Source organism: Dendrobates tinctorius, unplaced genomic scaffold (genome assembly GCF_039654945.1).
Source record: "Dendrobates tinctorius isolate UK_male_01 unplaced genomic scaffold, ASM3965494v1 ptg000322l, whole genome shotgun sequence".
Classification (NCBI taxonomy): Eukaryota; Metazoa; Chordata; class Amphibia; order Anura; family Dendrobatidae; genus Dendrobates; species Dendrobates tinctorius.
This window is the reverse complement of record NW_027361989.1, coordinates 3960099-3981931: the sequence shown is the minus strand read 5'-3', so window position 1 is coordinate 3981931 and position 21833 is coordinate 3960099. Positions and strand designations below refer to the sequence as shown.

The following is a 21833-nucleotide window of genomic DNA, read 5'->3' as shown; positions in this document are numbered from 1 at the left end:
GCTCACTACCCTTTCTCAGATACGGAACAGTCTCTCCTGCACTTCAATCCATGCAACTAGCACATCCAGTTCATTTTAGGGGCTGCCTTCACTCCTTGCTCTCCTTGCGACTGGAATAATGGGCCGCATTCTGGTCCTGAATTATTATAAAGGTGTTGCCTGAAGACCCGCTGGAGGAGAACTCTCCGCTCTTTCTCCTGCTCCTTTCCTCTGTCAGCGGCTGATTCATGGTACCTGGAGCTTCCTGCTCCCGTGACCCGATTGTGGCCACCGCTTCCTTTAAGGGCGCCTCTGACTTTCTGTAGGGACTACGATCATTGCAGACGGCTGCACGCAATACTGCGCTTCCTGTGCCTGTCTCTCTTTGATGCTGGAGACCATTTTCACCACCACAGCATACTGTCCACGGGGCCCTTGTTCTTTAATAAATGTCACTAGGTCCCATTCCTGAAAAGGACCGTCAAAACTAAAGGACCCGGCATTCACATAGACCTTGTCCCCAGTCTCGACCTCATGGATGAATCATACAGACCCTTATATACTATGATGGTCCAACTGTCAGCACCCTATATAGTGCGATTGTACCCCAGAGCTCCCAAAAAAGAAAAAAGAATACCTATACTCACCTAATCGAGATTCCTCATCCTCCGCAGTGTCTGTCTCTTCTTCTATCCATTCTCGCAGTGGATTCTGATGGCATGATGCAGTGACATCTTTGCACCGCCAATGTTCCTTGCTTAGTGCCGGACTCCAGCAGGCCAAAGATAGAAGGGACGCCCACAGCTGGCTGGGGTAAGTGACGAAGCCAGTGACTTTGTGCTCCATCACAACTGTTAAAAGTATGCGCATCTTGAGGAAGCCGATTCTGTTAGTAACATAGCAGATAAGGCAGCCCACAACCAGACAGGCCCTTCTGCCATTTGCCAGAATTGCAAGATGGCCAGTCCGGCCCTGCAAGGTCCTTAATCCTGCAAATCTTCTAGCGCACTTTGGTTCCGCTTGATTTTGGCTGGCCAGCACATAGCAGTCTTTCCTCATTAATGGCTCATCACTTTGTTACTTTCTTCCCCCCTTTTTGCTCGCCAGTCCTTGGGTGAGTGAATTCTTTTGAGTTTGAGGTTTCCCCACAGGTAGGCCGATGTCAGCCAACAATTGCGTGCATTCCTGGGTCTTCTGGGATCAAACAAATTCATCCTGAGCATATTGGTTAGGGGTAATCCCGGCATTGGCTCGCTCAGTTCTGAGGAGCTCTTCCTGCAGAGGTGCATTTGGGGTACTTGGAGACTCAAGCACTGGGTGTGGTAAGTCGACTCTGAGTTTGTTTTGACCCTGTTAACCATTATTCTTCTTCCTCTAAGACTGCCCATTGTGGACCTCAGCCACTTCAGTTGGGGCCCCTGCCTGGTATGGTCTTCTGCTTCAGAAGAGCAGGGTCACAGCATATTCCTGTGCAACACCTGAGGTGGCATCATCCCCTTCAGGTCTAACCTCATAGACTGGGTTTTTCAGGTGATTCTTCCTCACCACTCGGTAGAGTACCGCCTCCCAATGATGATGCAGCTTGTTTCCGGGTCGTTTGACCGGCATCAACATATGGTCCCCTGGCTGAAGTGGTCCATCTGACATCGAGGATCGACTTGAATGTTCCACTTCCTGAAGCTTCTGCTCAACAAGCTTCCTTACCGTCTGAAATCTGTGACTGTGTTCTCAGCTCCTGGCACTAGGACTACTGCCCGAACAGGAATCCTCTGCCTCCAGCTCCAGTTCAGTGGTCTCTCCGCCAAACAGTAGCATGTAAGAGGTGTAACTAGCAGTCGCATGGAAACAATTATTGCAAACCCACAACAACTCAGAGGCAAATTCGAGCCACTTCATCTTCTTGTCCTCTTCCAGGGTCCGCAACATTTGCAACAGGGTTCGGTTGACGTGCTCACAATCCCCATTCCCCTGTGGATGATATGGTGTGGTTCGGGATTTTTTGATTCCATGGATGCAGTACAGTTTGTTCGTCACTTGCCCCTGGAAGCAGGACCCTGGGTCGTAGTGAATTCACTTTGGGCATCCATATATGCGAATGAAGTCCTGACAAATGGCTCTGGCTGTAGGTTCAGCTGTCTGATCCTGGGTGGGAGTCACCACTGCAGGGTTGCCATTAGGAATTTCGGGGCCCCATATGGGCAAAATTTTCGGGGCCCCCTTGAAACTCTGCCCAGGCTCCACCCTAGCCCCACCTCCACCCCTCGGACCTTCCACGGTCCCACCAACCTCTCTTGGAAAAACTCCACTTCTGCACCATGTCCTCACCAATTATACATCACCAGATCACATACATAGCCAGCAGGTTTTGTTTTGGCCAAAAGATTTTTTAATCCCCCTCCATGACAAAGTAGTCTCTTCTGGCCAGGCTCTACTCTACTGTAACTTATTAAACAATTGATAAAATATCCAATACAATTTTAGGCATATTTTTATTTATCATTTTTTTAAAATGACCATTAACATCACATACAAGGGAAAAATACCACCGCACCATGACCAGATCACATATTACCACCACATAGTGACCAAATATTACCACATACAGGGAATAAATACCACCACAACATAACTAGACAATATATTACCACCACAGTGACCGAATAATAGCATGTACAAGGAACAAATACCACCACATCATGACCAGATCACATATTACCACCACATAGTGATTGAATATTACAATACTGATCATTAATAAAATAAAAACACAGTATTAATGGCATTATACACAGGGGATCTGTACTTAGTATACAGTGTCCGTGTACAGGTAATGCAGTGATCACCTGTGACATTATACACAGGAGCTCTGTATATAGTGTCAGTGTACAGGTAATACTGTGATCACTAGTGACATTATGCACAGGAGCTATGTATATAGTATACAGTATATAGTGTCAGTGTACAGGTAACACACTGACTCACCGGTGACATCTCTAGTTAAAGTCCTTCATCTTCGCTTCTCTTCTTCATCCAGTTCAGACCACGATCACTTCTTCCAGCCAGGACTCGTCTCTGCATAAAATAACACAGTAATCTATAGTACATTCCCCGATTTTTGCCCAACTTCTATACTACGCCAGATGAAAAAAGCGACCATGTCGCCATGCATAGTGACAGGACCTCTCCTCCCCCACACTGAAAACAGTAACCTCAAAAATAATATCCTTTAATTAGCCCCTATAGTAATATCCCACATTCTGGACCCCACGTGTCCACGCATTCTGCCTCATGTCTCTGCATATTGCCCCATAGTCATCCCTAATTGTATAATGCATCCCATAGTCATATATAGCAGTATAATGCACCCCCATAGGGGTATAATATAACCCTTAGGGGTATTATGCACCCCCATAATGCTCCCTCATAGGGGGGTATAATGCTCCCCCATAGGGGTATAATGCTCCCCCATAATGTAATGCGATAGGTAGAGTTGAGCGAAACGGGTCTGTCAAGTTCATAAGTCACCGACTTTTGCTAAAGTCGGGTATCATGAAATGAAATACAATCATAGCGTGAGGTCGGCCATAAGGTCGGCGACCAGAGCGCCAAAGTCGCATTTCAAATGATGCTTCCAGCGCCCTTTTTCAGCCAATGATGGAGGACGCACACTGTGGGCAATGCGATGACATGGGAATCGGTCACCACCATCTTTGAGAAGGGCATGCAAGTGATTGGCTTGCTTTGTGTGGCGTCACAGGGGCTATAAAAGGGCGTGCACGCCGACCGCCATCTTACTTCTGCCGATCTTAGCATAGGGAGGGAGAGGTGGCTGATTCTGAATAAGGGAGAGCATTAGGCAGGGAAGAAGAACCCAAAAACTGCTTCTGCTGGTAGCGATTTCCAATTACAACACAACACTTTGTGTGCAGTGACAGGGGAGGCTCTATTTTTGTGCATCAGCTCTGTTGGTTATTAGGCTGCCTTATAAGGCTCCCTGATAGCTGCATTGCTGTTTGCACACTGCTGTGCAAACTGCTTTTTTAAAAGCAAAAATACTTTTCTTCCTCTTTTCTGCACAGTTACCAAGCGTTCATTTTTCCACACTTTTGTGTGCAGCAGTCCTGCTTATTAGGCTGCCTGCCGCCCTACTTGGACTGAGAGCATCATTGTCAGCCTCCTAACATCTCTAGGGAGATTCAAATTCTCCCCAGTACTATATACACCTTATACTTTGTCATACACCATCCAATTTCAGCCTGTTAAATTGAGGTGCAATCTATAGTGGGCCTGAGATAATGGTTCAGCCTCCTAAAATCTGTAGGGAGATTCAAATTCTCCCCAATACTATATACACCTTGTACTTTGTCATACACCATCCAATTTCAGCCTGTTAAATTGAGGTGTAATCCATAGTGGGTCTGAGATAATAGATCAGCCTCCTAAAATCTGTAGGGAGATTCACATTCTCCCCAATACTATATACACCTTGTACTTTGTCATACATCATCCAATTTCAGCCTGTTACATTGAGGTGTAATCTATAATGGGCCTGAGATAATAGTTCAGCCTCCTAAAATCTCTAGGGAGATTCAAATTCTCCCCAGTACTATATACACCTTGTACTTTGTCATACACCATCCAATTTCAGCCTGTTAAATTGAGGTGTAATCTATAGTGGGCCTGAGATAATAGTTCAGCCTCCTAAAATCTGTAGGGAGATTCAAATTCTCCCTCATACTATATACACCTTATACTTTGTCATACACCATCCAATTTCAGCCTGTTAAATTGAGGTGTAATCTATAGTGGGCCTGAGATAATAGTTCAGCCTCCTAAAATCTGTAGGGAGATTCAAATTCTCACCCATACTATATACACCTTATACTTTGTCATACACCATCCAATTTCAGCCTGTTAAATTGAGGTGTAATCTATAGTGGGCCTGAGATAATAGTTCAGCCTCCTAAAATCTGTAGGGAGATTCACATTCTCCCCAATACTATATACACCTTATACTTGGTCATACACCATCCAATTTCAGCCTGTTAAATTGAGGAGTAATCTATAGTGGGCCTGAGATAATAGTTCAGCCTCCTAAAATCTGTAGGGAGATTCAAATTCTCCCCCATACTATATACACCTTGTACTTTGTCATACACCATCCAATTTCAGCCTGTTAAATTGAGGTGTAATCTATAGTGGGGATGAGATAATAGTTCAGCCTCCTAAAATCTCTAGGGAGATTCAAATTCTCCCCAATACTATATAAACCTTGTACCTTGTTTTACAGTACCATGTAGCTGGTGGTATTTTGGGTACATTTTCCCAAAAATGAGGAAGTATGGTGGAAGAGGCCGTGAACGTGGGCGGGGGTTGCCAGCTGGTACTGATGGTGGTGGTGGTGCTGCATCTGCTGGTAGTGGCAAAAGCACAATAGCACCTAAGGCAGGAGGTGTTGAGCCTGCGTCATCGTCTGGCTCCACAAGGCCTCAAAAGCTCCCTTTTCTGGGAGTAGGTAAACCGCTTTTATGCCGGAGCTTCAGGAACAAGTTTTGGCTTACATTGCTGACACAGCCTCCAGCTTTATCGCCTCCTCTTCTGAAGTTTCAAAAAATAAAAGCACTGAGTCGTCAGTGGAGGCTCCTGGTCAGGAACAACACCTCTCCTTGTGTCCTTCACCCCTACCAAAAGTGAAGGATGCGGCAGGCCACACTACAGATTTCTCCATGGAGCTCTTTTCACATACCATGCCTGGGTTATCAAGTCAAATCGTGAATTCCCCAGTCCAAGATGAATCTGACACGGAGTGCACTGATGCACAGCCACTGCTAGATTTTTCTGCTGGTACATTCACTCAGAGCACTACATTGTCCTCGCAGTGTACTGAGACAGAATCTGATCCTGATGAGACTCAGGTGCCCCTTCCTGCATACTATACCACCTTACACGGTGACACAGAGGAAGGTGCACATAAAATTGAAGAGGAGGTGATGGATGACCCATTTGTTGACCCAGATTTTGCATCCATTGGGGGAGGAAGGTGCCGCTGCCAATAGCTCAGAAGAGGAGGAAGAGGATCCGCAGCAGGCATCGACATCGCAACAGCTGTTATCTGGCAGGCCCGTAGCAGTCCAAAAATGGGTTACAAAAACCAAAAGAGTTGCAGGACAGCTTGGCCAGACGGTCAAATTAGCACAGCGTACAAGGCTTCACAATGTCTTCCACAGTAGGAAGAGTGAAGTGTGGCACTTTTTTGAACAAAATCCTAATGATCAGGCAAAGGTTATCTGTAAGAAGTGCGCAAAGACCTTTAGCCGAGGGAAAAATTTGAGAAATTTGAATACCAGTTGCATGCTTAAGCACTTAACCACCATGCACTTGCAAGCGTGGACGGACTACCAAACCTCACGTACCACATGTGCTCCAAATGAAGGTAGTCAGCAACGCTACATCGCTTCCCCCACTGTAAGCCCACCGGTTAGCACACCACCAGCAGCAAATGTTGAGGTGTCGTCGCAAGGCCAAAGCAGTCGGAATCACAATGTTATTGCTACGAAAGACTGAATCTAGGCCATCAGCAAGACCACCAACACCATCACCATCACCAACCCTCTCTCAGTCCGCCATGTCCACCGCTAGTTCCACAATATGCAGCTCTCAAGTCCAGCTCACCCTACCAGAGACTCTGAGTAGGACAAGAAAGTACTCATCCTCTCATCCGCGTACACTGTGTTTGAACACCCACATTGTCAAACTAATCTCGTTAGAGATGATGCCCTACCAGTTGGTTGAAAGTGAAGCTTTCCGCGAGCTCATGGCCTACGCAGTACCACGCTATGACCTACCCAGTCAACATTTCTTTTCTCGAAAAGCCATCCCAGCCCTCCACCTGCATGTGAAAGACCGCATTGTCCATGCACTCAAGCAATCAGTGAGTGGAAAGGTGCACCTCACAACAGATGCATGGTCCAGTAGGCATGGCCAGGGTCATTACGTGTCCATCACTGCGCACTAGGTTAATGTGGGGGATGCAGGGTCCACAGGGGACAGCGGCGGTGTGACAGTGCTGCCTAGCTCACGGTACAGAAAACAGTTGTCTGTAGGCGTTCGACCCTCCTCCAGAAGCGAAAGGTCATCCACAGAGCGCAGTTGCACGAGCACTCCATCCGCAGCTGCCAGTGTTGCACCCGAGGTGTCCCACTATCGAGCAGCTAGTGGTAAGCGTCAGCAGGCTGTGTTGAAGATGATGTGTTTGGGCGACAACAGACACACCGCGGAGGTACTGGCCGACTACTTGCAGCGACAAACTTAGTCATGGCTGGGCAGTGTACATCTTGAGGCAGGCAAGGTAGTTAGTGATAACGGCCGGAATTTTGTGGCAGCCATAGCCCTTTCAAAACTCAGACACATACCTTGCCTGGCTCACACCTTGAACCTGGTGGTGCAGTGCTTCCTCAATAATTATCCGGAGTTAACAGCCCTGCTCCATAAGGTGCGAAGACTGTGCTCGCACATCCGCCGGTCGCCCGTACACTCCAGTCGTATGCAGAAGCTGCACCGATTGCTCCACCTTCCCAAGCACCGCTTAATTATCGACGTTACAACAAGGTGGAACTCCACCCTGCACATGGTTGAGAGGCTGTGCGAACAGAGGCAGGCTGTAATGCATTTGTGGGAGGATACACGGGCAGGCAGTTTGAGGGCAGACATGGAGTTGTCTGATGTGCAGTGGTCGAAGCTGAAAGACCTCTGTAAAGTCCTTCAGTGTTTTGAGAAATGCACATGGCTGGTAAGCGCAGACGACGCCATCATAAGCATGAGCATCCCACTTATGCGTCTGCTCATGCAAACTTTGACGCACATTAAGGAGCAGGCATCTGCAGCCGAGGAGGAAGAGGAAGAGGAGGTGGGAAGCCTTGATGACAGTCAGCCATTGTCTGCTCAGGGAACTCTCCTGGAAGAGGTGGAGGAAGAAGAGTAGGAGGACGAGGATGATGGGGATGATTATTTAGGGGAGGAGGATGCTTCTCAGGGGGCAAGAGAAAATATTGGCATGGCAAGGTCAGGTACAGGGTTTGTGCGTGACTGGGAGGAAGTGGATTTGCCAGAAAGTGCTCCTCCACCCAGCACTCGCAGTGCATCATTGACACCTGGAACATTGGCCCACATGTGTGATTATGCCTTGCAGATCCTAAAAAGGGTCCCCTGCATTGCCAAAATGATGAACAATGACGACTACTGGTTGGCCAGCATCCTGGATCCGCGCTATAAAGCCAAATTCCAAAACATCATGCCACAGGAGAACATAGAGCTAATATTGGCTAACAAGCAACTCTGGTAAACCGTTTGTTTAAGGCATTCCCAGCACACAGCAGCGGTGATGGTTCTCACACGAGCCGTAGGGTGCAACATGGAAGAGGTGTTCGTGGTGCACACATCCGAAGTGGCGTGGGAGACAGGGGTTTCATGACCATGTTGTGGACTTGTTTTTCAAGTTTCGCTCACACGACTGATAATACTGCATCGATTGAAAGTGACAGGAGACAGCAGTTGTCATCTATGGTTACAAACTACTTCTCCCGTATCGATGCTCTCCCTCACAGGTCATTCCCCTTTGACTATTGGGCCTGTAAACTGGACACCTGGCCTGAATTGGCACAATATGCCTTACTGGAGCTCGCTTGCCCTGCTGCTAGTGTGCTATCCGAAAGAGTCTTCAGTGCTGCTGGATCAATCCTGACAGAAAAAAGGACCCGTCTGTCGACCCAAAATGTTGATGATCTAACCTTCATTAAAATGAACCATGCATGGGTTTCAAAGGATTTTGTCCCACTTTCCCCTGCTGACCCATAGTTTGCCAGAAAAATGGCTCGCTTTTGTCTTCCTCTTCCTCGGACTTCTCCAATTCCTCCATTTGCAGCTGCTGAATGTCTAACATCAACATATGCCATTTTTTCCACCTCCCTAACTGGGCTGCCTCCCCCCACAGGGCCGGAGTCACCACCTGGCGCACGCACCCGTGCGAGTGCCGTTGCCCTGGACAGGTGGGTGGGCACACTCTTGGGCGATGGCACTGGCACAGGGTCCCTCATAGTACAATCAAGTGTTTCTGATGGTGGGGGTGCACACCCGCCGTCAGACACACCGGCATACTATGAGGGGCCCTGTGCCAGTACCGCCGCCCACGAGTGGGCCCCCCCTGCTGGCTCAGGGCCCCAGCACTTGCAATACTTACCTCTCCCTGCTCAACCGCTGTGTAGTCTAGGCTGTTAAATCCTTCACTGGGACTGCCACTACAAATTTGGTGAACTGATAGATGATGGTTAAGACATAGCTATGCCCTGTCCTGCTGGGCTCTATCTTCAGATGATCAATGGCTTCCATTTGTTGTGGACGTCGACTCACAATGAGATGCAGTGCCGGTTTTTCATCAGCTTTCACAGTTTTCCTACTCACAGACGTGTGACATTCCTGCCCACATTTTTAAATGTGCCCTCTCATGCCAATCCAATAGAATCGCCTACAGCCTGTGGCTTGTGTCTTTTGCACTCCAAAGTCACCTGACAGATCATGATAGGCAGTGAGGACCATGTCTACATCTCTTCTTGTGATCAAAATTTGATGGCGATGAGTAACGGTGATGGGATCAATGGTACTGCGATACAGCAACACTTTCTTCACAAAGAACTGTTTTCGCTGTCTCCACACACAAAGTAATTGAGGGTCAGCATCACCTCTGAGAATTCTCCTGGGAGTTTTTCCCGTGATTAGTAATTCCTAAATTTCTGCAATCACTCGACTTTATGTCTGTACTTTTATCCATCTTGTTTCCTCTTGCGGAGAGTCTGGACTGTCTTACTGAGACAGAAATATATATGAAGATTTAAAAATACCCCAACAGTGTATACTGGTGTACGCTTCAAAAACATTTCCTTTTTTCTACTTTTTAGATTGTTGTCTAATCCATACTGAGGCTGTGAGTGTCTTTGTCGTACTCCGGAAATAAACACGGAGATTTTAAATGTTTAAACTCTGCTATATATACCTGTTATCCGGAGATACTGTACCCTTTCTCAACTTTCTGCAATCTTGTCGAATCCATACTGTGCCTGAGACCGTCTGAGTCTGCCTCCTGATTACAGATGAGTGGTGTTTGAGTGGAACTGTTGGCCAAGTTCAAATTCTAGCTGTTTTGGGCGGTGTTAGATCCGTTCGTCGAACTACAACACTTTGATTAAAATTCGGCTGTTCGAGTTTCCATTCGAGAACGTTTCGTTAAACAAAAGCGTATCTTTTTTTCATATTAATAATGGTTTTCAATGATAATAGACAGTTTTAGGGCATAGTAGCGGTGTCTGGTAGTCAGCGGTGTACTACACCTGTGAAGGAGCTACACTGTGTGTGTTTCTAATAATTTTTTAATATTGTCCTGAAAATCCCTTTGGGCCTAGTAACTGTGTCTGCTACTCAGAAGAGGAGCCCACCCGTGAACCGAGCTATGCCGCCTGTTTATGAAAGAACCAGTTTTTGACTGCATTTACACCACTTAATACTTAGGGCCTAGTAACTGTGTATGCTACTCAGCAGAGTTGGCCACCCGTGAACCAAGCTATGCCGCCTGTTTATGTAAGAACTGTGTGCTACTCAGCAGAGGAGCCCAGCTGTTAAGCAAGCTACAGCACCTGTGGTTTGGGCACTTAATTTTTTCACATTCTTTCTGGAATGCCGTTTAGGCCTAATTCCGGAATTACGGTTGACCTGCACTTACTGGGAAATGCTTGTTCGCGGGGAAGAATTGTAATCCCAGATCCACATCACTAACGGGGTTCAGCGTGTTATCCGCACCTGTAAGCGATACACGCTGGTCCTTTCATTGTAGCACGCGTGCAGCCCCGGACATGTAAGGGCATGACAGACCTGTTATTGGCCGATCTCGCGTGCCAGAGCCTTGCGTGTCCCTCTAGTAAGCTGGACGCGGACCGCAGGGGGCATGCCTGAGTCTCGTTCGTTAACGGAATTAAGCTTGCAATCTGTGCAGCTTTTTTGTGGATGGCATGGTTGAAGTTGCCCATGTTGAGTCCAATTAAGCCGCAGGCTCCACTCCTGGTGGTGCCCTTCTGGACATTCCTTTAAGGCTCAGCTTTGCAACCATATTGCCCCCGGAAACCAAACACTATTCCTGACAGTGACATTCTGGTCAAAGAGCGCGATGACATCACGTCTGTACGCCCGCTGCCTAAACAGTGCAAGTGCAGAAAGATGGATGAAGGGGACGACGAGGAGTCCAGAGTACAGGGATTCCCTAGCGAGGAGACTTATTTAATTGTTTTAAAGGTTGATATACAAAATAATCAATCCTTAAAAGATACTTTATTAACCAATCATTAAAAAGTTTTCAAAACTTCAAAAAACAGGCAAACAAAAATAGGCTTATTGCTGATTTTCAAAATCCAGCCACAAACACTAGAGAGTCGTTCCAATGTCAGGTAGAGGGTCACAAACCTATTTGTCCCTATAGGGCCCTATATCGCTCTCCTACCTGACAGCGGAGGTTGGCACCCTCTTGATACGCAAATGGCGCCCCCGCTCCTCGGCGGCTCTCCCTAATCACCCTGTTGACTCCTTTCTAAATGACATCAGCTTGGAGTACAACAGATGGCCGGGGACAAAACTCAAGTCACACACTATAGAAATGATCCCTGAAAGTATAGTCATAGTTTGTGGCTGGATTTTGAAAATCAGCAATAAGCCTATTTTTGTTTGCCTGTTTTTTGAAGTTTTGAAAACTTTTTAATGATTGGTTAATAAAGTATCTTTTAAGGATTGATTTTTTTGTATATGAGCCGTTGAATAATTAATCCAGAATTATATTTATTAAGAATTTTTGTTTTAACCCCTTCACGACCAATGACGCCACATAGGCGTCATAAAACCTGGTTCAAATCTGACCAGTGACGCCTATGTGGCGTCATGACTTCAAAGCCCCCCTGCGGGTCGGGTGACCGGGGTCACTGAAAGGTCACCCGACCCGCAGATACAGGGGGCTTTGTAATTCACCACAGGGGGCGTGGCTTCGCCCCCACGTGGCTACGATCGCTCTGATTGGCTGTTAAAAGTGAAACAGCCAATGAAAATTGATGAAATATTACAATCCAGTCATGTCCGACGCTGCTGTAGCATCGGACATGGCTGGAGACACCGATTCCACCCCCCCACCGGCGATCGCCCCCCCGCAACTGAATGACAGCGGCGATCTGCCGCCGCTGTCATCATCTGCCCCCCTCCCATTCCCTCTGCTCCCCGACAGCCTCCGATCCCCCCTCACCCCCCCGGTACCTCCTGAGTCCCCCCGTCCCTCCCGGTGTCCCTCGGGTCCAGATGATGGGCGCCGCCATCTTTGAAAATGGCGGGCGCATGCGCAGTGCGCCCGCCCGAATCTGCCGGCTGCAGATTCCATTCTTTCATTTTGATCACTCTCACAGTGATCAAAATGAAAGAAAAAGTAAATAAACCCCCCGATTATCACCCCCATAGGTAGGCAGAACTAATAAAATAAAGAAAATATTTTTATTTTTATTTTTCCATTAGGGTTAGGGTTAGGGTTGAAAAGAGGGTTAGGGTTAGGGTTAGGGTTGAAAAGAGGGTTAGGGTTAGGGTTAAAAAGAGGGTTAGGGTTAGGGTTGAAAAGAGGGTTAGGGTTGAAAAGAGGGTTAGAGTTGGAAAGAGGGTTAGGGTTAGGATTGGAAAGAGGGTTAGGGTTGGAAAGAGGGTTAGGGTTGGAAAGAGGGTTAGGGTTGGAAAGGGTTAGGGTTGGAAAGAGGGTTAGGGTTGGAATTAGGGTTAGGGTTGGAATTAGGGTTAGGGTTGGAATTAGGGTTAGGCTTGTGGTTAAGGTTATGGTTAGGGTTGGGACTAGGGTTCGGGGTCTGTTGGGGTTAGGGTTATGGTTAGGGTTGGAATTAGGGTTAGGGATGTGTTGGGGTTAGGGCTGTGGTTAGGGGTGTGTTGGGGTTAGGGCTGGAGTTAGAATTGAGGGGTTTCCACTGTTTAGGCACATCAGGGGGTCACCAAACGCGACATGGTGCAACCATTGATTCCAGCCAATTTTGCGTTCAAAAAGTTAAACGGTGCTTCCTCCCTTCCAAGCCCCGACGTGTGCCCAAACAGTGGTTTACCCCAACATATGGGGTATCAGCGTACTCAGGAAAAATTGCACAACAACTTTGGGGGTCTAATTTCTCCTGGTACCCTTGGGAAAATAAAAAATTGGGGGCTAAAAAAATATTTTTGTGGAAAATTTTTTTTTTTAATTTTCACGTCTCTGCGTTATAAACTTCTGTGAAGCACTTGGGGGTCCAAAGTGCTCACCAGGCATCTAGATAAGTTACTTGGGAGGTCTAGTTTCCAAAATGGGGTCACTTGTGGGGGGTTTCTATTGTTTAGGCACATCAGGGGCTCTGCAAACGTAATGACGACCGTAGACCATTCCATCAAAGTCTGCATTTCAAAACGCCACTACTTCCATTCCAAGCCCTTACGTGTGCCCAAACAATAGTTCCCCCCCATATATGGGGCACCAGCGTACTCAGGACAAACTGTACAACAACTTTTGGGGTCCAATTTATCCTGCTACCCTTGTGAAAAAAAAAATTGCGGGCTAAAAATCATTTTTTTTGAGGAAAAAAAAATATTTTTTATTTTCACGTCTCTGCGTTATAAACTTCTGTGAAGCACTTGGGGGTTCAAGGTGCTCACCACACATCTAGATAAGTTCCTTAGGGGGTCTAGTTTCCAAAATGGGGTCACTTGTGGGGGGGTTCCACAGTTTAGGTACATCAGGGGTTCTGCAAATGTAACATGATGCCCGCAGACCATTCCATCAAAGTCAGCATTTCATAATGTCACTACTTCCCTTCCGAGCCCCGACGTGTACCCAAACAGTGGTCATCCCCCACATATGGGGTATCTGCGTACTCAGGACAAACTGGACAACAACTTTTGGGGTCCAATTTATCCTGCTACCCTTGTGAAAAAAAAAATTGCTAGCTAAAAATCATTTTTTTTGAGGAAAAAAAAATATTTTTTATTTTCACGGCTCTGCGTTATAAACTTCTGTGAAGCACTTGGGGGTTCAAGGTGCTCACCACACATCTAGATAAGTTCCTTGGGGGGGTCTAGTTTCCAAAATGGGGTCACTTGTGGGGGGGTTCCACAGTTTAGGTACATCAGGGGTTCTGCAAATGTAACATGATGCCCGCAGACCATTCCATCAAAGTCAGCATTTCATAATGTCACTACTTCCCTTCCGAGCCCCGACGTGTACCCAAACAGTGGTCCTCACCCACATATGAGGTATCAGCATACTCAGGACAAACTGGACAACAACTTTTGGGGCCAATTTATCCTGCTACCCCTGTGAAAAAAAAATTGCTGGCTAAAAATCTTTTTTTCTTGTGAAAAAAAAAATATTTTTTATTTTCACTGCTCTGTGTTATAAACTTTTGTGAAGCACTTGGGGGTTCAAAGTGCTCCCTACACGTCTAGATAAGTTCCTTAGGGGGTATAGTCTTCAAAATGGGGTCACTTGTGGGGGGGTTCCACAGTTTAGGTACATCAGGGGCTCTGCAAATGTAACATGACACCCGCAGACCATTCCATCAAAGTCAGCATTTCAAAATGTCACTACTTCCCTTCCGAGCCCCAATGTGTACCGAAACAGTGGTCCCCACCCACATATGGGGTAGCAGTGTACTCAGGACAAACTGGACAACAAATTTTGGGGTCTAATTTATCCTGGTACCCTTGTGAAAATAAAAAATTGCGCACTAAAAAATAATTTTTCACGGCTCTGCGTCATAAACTTTTGTGAAGCACTTGAGGGTTCAAGGTGCTCACTACACATCTAGATAAGTTCCTTAGGGGGTCTAGTTTCCAAAATGGGGTCATTTGAGGGGGAGCTCCAATGTTTAGGCACACAGGGGCTCTCCAAACACAACATGGTGTCCGCTAACGATTGGAAGTAATTTGCATTTCAAAAAGTCAAATGGCGCTCCTTCCCTTCTGAGCCCTGCCGTGTGCCCAAACAGTGGTTCCCCCCCACATATGGGGTACCAGCCTACTCAGGACAAACTGGACAACAACTTTTTTGGTCCAATTTCTCCTGTTAGCCTTGTGAAAATTAAAAATAGTGTGCTAAAAATCATTTTTGAGGAAAAAAAAATATTTTTTATTTTCACTGCTCTGTGTTATAAACTTTTGTGAAGCACTTGGGGGTTCAAAGTGCTCCCTACACATCTAGATAAGTTCCTTAGGGGGTCTAGTTTCCAAAATGGGGTCACTTGTGGGAGAGCTCCAATGTTTAGGTGCACAGGGGCTCTCCAAATGCGACATGGTGTCCGATAACGATTGGAGCTAATTTTCCATTCAAAAAGTCAAATGGTGCTCCTTGCCTTCCGGGCCATGCCGTGCACCCAAACAGTGGTTTATGACCACATATGAGGTATCGGTGTACTCAGGAGAAATTGCTCAACAAATTTTAGGATCCATTTTATCCTGTTGCCCATGTGAAAATGAAAAAACTGAGGCTAAAAGAAAATTTTTGTGAAAAAAAAGTATTTTTTTTTTTTACAGATCAATTTGTGAAGTACCTGGGGGTTCAAAGTGATCACTATGCATCTAGATAAGTTCCTTGGGGGGTCTAGTTTTCAAAATGGGGTCACTTGTGGAGGAGCTCCAATGTTTATGCACACAGGGGCTCTCCAAACACGACATGGCAACCGCTAAATATTCCAGCATATTTTCCAGTCAAAAAGTCAAATGGCGCTCCTTCCCTTCTGAGCCGTGCCGTGCGCCCAAACAGTGGTTTATGACCACATATGGGGTATCGTTGTACTCAGGAGAAATTGCCCAACAAATTTTAGGATCCATTTTATCCTGTTTCCCATGTGAAAATGAAAAAATTGATGCTAAAAGAAAATTTTTGTTGGAAAAATTAAAATGTCCATTTTTTCTTTCCACATTGCTTTAGTTCCTGTGAAACACCTGAAGGGTTAATAATCTTCTTGAATGTAGTTTTGAGTAGCTTGAGGGGTGCAGTTTTTAGAATGGTGTCACTTTTGGGTATTTTCTGCCATATAGACCCCTCAAAGTGACTTCAAATGTGAGGTGGTCCCTAAAAAAAATGGTTTTGTAAATTTTATTGTAAAAATGAGAAATCGCTGGTCAACTTTTAACCCTTATAACTTCCTAACAAAAAAATATTTTGTTTCCAAAATTGTGCTGATGTAAAGTAGACATATGGGAAATGTTATTTATTAACTATTTTGTGTCACATAACTCTCTGGTTTAACAGAATAAAAATTCAAAATTTGAAAATTGCAAAATTTTCTAAATTTTCACCAAATTTCTGATTTTTTGACAAATAAACGCAAAAATTATCAACCTAAATTTACCACTAACATGAAGCTCAATATGTCACGAAAAAACAATCTCAGAATCGCTAGGATGCGTTGAAGCGTTCCTGAGTTATTACCTCATAAAGGGACACTGGTCAGAATTGCAAAAAATGGCCAGGTCATTAAGGTCAAAATAGGCTTGGTCATGAAGGGGTTAAAGGTTGGGAGCAATTTTTGGAGAGCACGATACTCTGGAGAATGATATCTGGGGCCCACCATACACTGGAGCATTCCAAAGGTGGACATCAGTCACTGGAGCAGCATTTACAGGGCCCATTATACACTGAAGCATTAGAAATGGGGCCCCTTATATATGGAGCATTATTTGGGCCCATAAGACAGTGGATCTTCATCCATGGTGAACAACATATACTGTAGCATTATGTGGAGCTCATCATATACTGTATCGAACATTATATGGGACCAATGATTCTGTATGGAGAAATATATGGGCCTCATTACTCTGTATGACGCACTATGCGGTGGCCATAATACTGTATGGAGGAATATACTGTCTGCTTTTGGAGCTATTGGAGAATTTAAAATGGATATCAGTCATGTGATGTAAGAAGTGAAGTATTTTTCATTGTACTATACCGCTATTTCTCTGCCGTGTCAAAGGATCATGAATTGTGTCATGTGTTAAAGGAGCCCAGTGACACTCTTTGGCCCTGGGCCCATGAAAATCTGGAGCCAGCCCTACCCCCCCACAACTTTAGCCAAATAACCCCCAGTTTTCAATGCCTAACTATTATTATAAAGTAAATTAAGGTTGACAAGCTTAAGAAATAAGAATTGATGTTTTTGGCATTAAAATGGGCACTGTAGGTGTGTTTCCTGTCCTCCACTCCCTGCCGACTTTTCTTCCCCATTGACTTACATTGGGTTTCGTGTTTCAGTCGGCCTTCGATTTTTCACAATAATCGGCCGATTTCGTTCGACCCGACTTTTGCGAAAGTCGGGTTTCGTGAAACCCGACTCGACCCGAAAAAAGGCAAAGTCGCTCATCTCTACTTCTTACCCATGGTCTTACGAGACATTATACCTTAGTTCATAATAAAGATTTTAATAAGTTACAAATTATTCCTATTGATCATATCCCTGCTCATATTCCAAATAGGCTTCTGAAATTAAACAGGAAACAGGTATATTAGATCTATAAATTAAGAAGCCTCAAACCACAGGGTCTTCATGAGATCACAGAGGTTTTTATTTAATTTATTAATAGAGGTTGTTATATGTATTTATTTATATTTTTTTGATATTTATGGAGGTCCTTTCATATTTATTTTCCTATGGGAGTTTATAAGGAATTTCACCATGAAATACCTGATGATTATTTAATTGTTATAAAAGATCTTATTCATGTTTTATAAGGGAAGTATTTTTAATGTGTTTTTAATATAATTATTTCCATCATACTCCTTTATGTCTAGTAAGCCCTTTAAATTTAGAGACTTTTTAAGTATAAGCGCTCCACAGTAATAGGATTAAACCGATGGTGCTGCGGTTAGAAAATGGGATGAGTGGGGGCGTGGCCTAGACTGTCATGGAGTAGGACGTGCAGTCTAAGATCTCCCGGCACATCCACCCTAAATCAACTGAAATCATAGCCCATCCAGGCTAAATCCTCTCAGAAATCTTCTCAGAGTCACTCAGGAGTGACACCCCAGGCCTTTGGAGCCCTATTTGCCAGTTCCTACGGACTTTTGAGGTCTGGTACGTGCGAGGCCTAACACTTACTGCGGGGCCTGTTGAGGCCTACGGGCCATACCCGGACTGTATTACTTGGGCTCAGATCCCACCTGAAGAATTGGGGTAGAATTCCCCTCAGCAATCATCCGAACCATCTTCGGCACGTAAAGAAGCTTATATCAGGCTTATTATAGCCCCCTCTAGGGATAGAGGATCCCGGACCTCAGGCTCCCTCCCTCAGCCCTGATTCGACCCCCCATCTGGGCCACGGCTCTCATAGGAGCTCCTAAAGAAGATTACCGCCTATTTCTGAGGTAACCGGAGACAAAGACGCTCATATAATAGTTCACAGAAAGATTTATTTCTTCAATTGACTATTAATTTTTGCTGACGGGCACTCAGGTGCTTTTATAGAAGAAAGAGAAAAAAAAAAAAAAAAAAACCCACTGCGCAGGCGCGACATTCCCTGGCCGCGGCTGACACCGCCGAGCGGCTTGAGGCAATAGCGCGCGCCTGAAATTCAGACTTCGGCCGCCCGCGGCTGCATCTTCATTACGGTACGCCTTTCCTTCCCTCCTGCTTCCGCTACCTAACCTCTCGCGGTCAGAACAATTGTCCGGGACCTGCCTGGAAAATCCTGAGGAGCGAATCTGTGGCAGCGGTTTAGAGCCATATTTTCAAGCGCCTCGCGCAGGAGCACCTCCCCCCGGCTGATAAACCCGACTGCCGTAGCTACAGCGGCACGGGAAGGCATTGCCACTCACCGTCCCCACTGCAAATAGCTCCTGGGGTCCTCACCACCCCCACCACCACCAGGATATCCTCCTTCAATTGCGTTCTTAGCCCCCTCAGGGCTTATCGGGAGCCGCTCTCTCCTCTCTCAGAGCGGCTTCCTGATTCACAGCTGCGCACTCCACATACGAAATTTGCGTAAAATCCGGCATATCTTACGTCAAAGGAGCAGCCTTCTAATCCAGCTCCATAGTGCTGCTGGCTTCAACTCCCCACATAACGTAAATCACTGGTGGACTGCCCAGGCGGTTTTTGCCATACATGAAATCAAACTAAAACAAAAGAGAATTAAAATAATAAACAAATAAACAAACAAATAAATAAACAAAATAATAATAATAAAAAAAAAAGGGGTGACGAAAGTCGCTGCCACCACTTCCCAACTCACCCTCATTGTCTCTGCAGCCTAGTTCTATTCATACCGATAAAATGAGTCAAAACAGATCAAACAGCCTCAAACAACCAAAAACTCCCTCCACAACTACTATGTCCGCCAAATCGGATAGAGACAAGAGACAATCATCTCACCCTTCCTCCGATTTGGGGAATACCATCAGTCCTACTAGATCCAGGACGCCCCACAAAATTACTGACTCCATGGATACATCAGCTTCCTCAAAAAGACGGAATCCGGGGGCTTGGAGTGAGAAACTTTCTTTTCTAAATGACCCCAAAAACAACATGGACAATGATTCTTGGGCTTCAACACCAAATACCAGCCCAGACAAATCCAGACCAAAACTGGACTCTCATGTTGAAACGAGCCATGACACCATCGAGGCTTATATGGCCTCACTGGCCGACAAAATTAATAATAACCTGAAGCTCACTCTAGAATCCACATTAGAGTCACAAATGAAAATCTTTAAGTCTACGTTTGAAACGTTTAATCAAAAACTGGAAAATCATGAATCCAGAATTGTGTCGTTAGAAAAACAAACAGAGATGTCTACAGACGAAAATCAGCAACTGAAGTCTGAACTCATAAGGCTGGAAAGAAAACTAGCAGATTTAGAAGACAGAAGTAGAAGGAATAACGTGAAAATCAGGGGCATCCCGGAATCTGTCACCCCTGCCAAGCTTGAGGAATATGTTCAAAAAGTCTTCAAGAAAATTGATCCGTCACTTATTACCCAAGAGACAATTATCGATAGAATCCACAGATTACCAAATCCGGCCCACCTACCCAAGGATACCCCGAGGGATACCATTCTTAGGATCCACTTCTTTCATATAAAAGAGAGGATTCAAAATACCATCAGGGACAATGGCGGCTTCCCAGAACCATTTTCCCATCTCAAGATATTTACAGATTTATCCAAAGCTACAATCGAAGGTAGGAAATCCTTCCAAGATATTACCATTCCCTTGAGGGATAATAACATACCATACAAGTGGGGATTTCCCCTTAAATTGTTGGTCCACCACAGTAGTAAAACTACTGCTATACTATCTGCGGAAGAAGGCCACAAGTTTCTCAAATCTATGAACATTAAACCTAGAAGCAAGCCTGCGGCGTCTCCGGACTCCAAATCTTCTACTTGATCTTCAGGGACTCATGGGTCTTGTTTAGGCCCAAGGAAATTCAACACAATAACACTTTATATATTATTATTATAATTATAGTTATGATAACTCTTCCTCCAGGCTCGATCCTTTGGAATACTATCTTTCAACAGGCCTATACTTTAGTAACACATCGAAAATGTTTACCTTATATATTGTTTAGTTATCAGTTGGACTCTAGGTTCGTCCACCTTTTACTTCCCTCGACTATTCTTGGATGAGCGTATTTCTCCCTTCAGAAGATGTCGCCGGGAAATCCTCATACGAACTTTCCCCCGAACTGAGCAGAGTTCGCCTTAGAATTCTGCTCCTGTTGGTCCCTATAAGTTTATTCTGACCAAACTTGTTGCTAATTTATCTTGTTTTTTCCTTTATTGTGTGTTTCAGTTGCAGCCAATACACCCTTGACCTTATCCATCTGAACCTAAACTTCTCCATCAGCCACAACCTCACCAAGAACAGCAGCATCACAGGTATCTTCTCAGCCACAAAACACCACACTGACAATGAAAATAAACCTGGCCACGTACAACGTCAGGGGCCTAAACAGCCCTAGAAAGTGTCATGTAATATATCATGAGACCAACAGGCTGGGTTCTGATGTTGTGTGTCTTCAGGAAACGAAATTTAAAAGAGGCGCTCACCCTAACTTTTCCCACAAAAACTTCCCCCACATATATGAATCATCGGGATTAAAGAAAAAGGCAGGAGTCCTTACTATGATAAAAAACTCCATCAACTTTAAATTCATTGAAGAACTAAGAGATGAGAAAGGCCATTATCACATCCTAGTTTGTAGCATCAATAACTCAATTTTTACTATTGTAAACGTCTACGTCCCCAACACGGGTCAAATTAGATTCTTAAATAAGCTTCTAAAGAAAATCAACCTAATAAAGAAGGGTTCCTTAATATTCGCAGGAGATTTTAACATGGTCCCAAATGGAAAATTAGATTCCTCAGCCCCCAATAGACGTAAAACAGAAACGTTAAACAACTGGATTTATTACAACGAATTCTTTGACACTTTTCATTGTCTAAACACGACCTCAATCGAGTATAGTCATTATTCAGATGTCCATCACACTGCTTCTCGTATTGACCTAATTTTAACAGATATTTTCTCACTTCCCAAATTTACTTCCATCTCTATCCACCCTAAAACGGTCTCTGACCACGCTCCAGTAGTAGCTACATTCACTGTTGGCCCGGCCACCAACCAACAGTTCCTATGGAAATGCAACTCCTCATTACTCAATATTCCACACTATAATGCAGAGATTACTACAGCCTTATGAAATTACTTCAAAGAAAATGATACTGAACTTTCCAGCCCTTTCACCTATT

The 21833-nt window shown here is 45.1% G+C and overlaps 1 pseudogene; it reads right to left on the bottom strand.

The window, feature by feature from the left end:
- Positions 1 to 11581: 11581 nt before the first annotated feature.
- LOC141074079 (small nucleolar RNA U3) lies at positions 11582 to 11694 on the bottom strand (annotated as a pseudogene).
- Positions 11695 to 21833: the final 10139 nt, after the last annotated feature.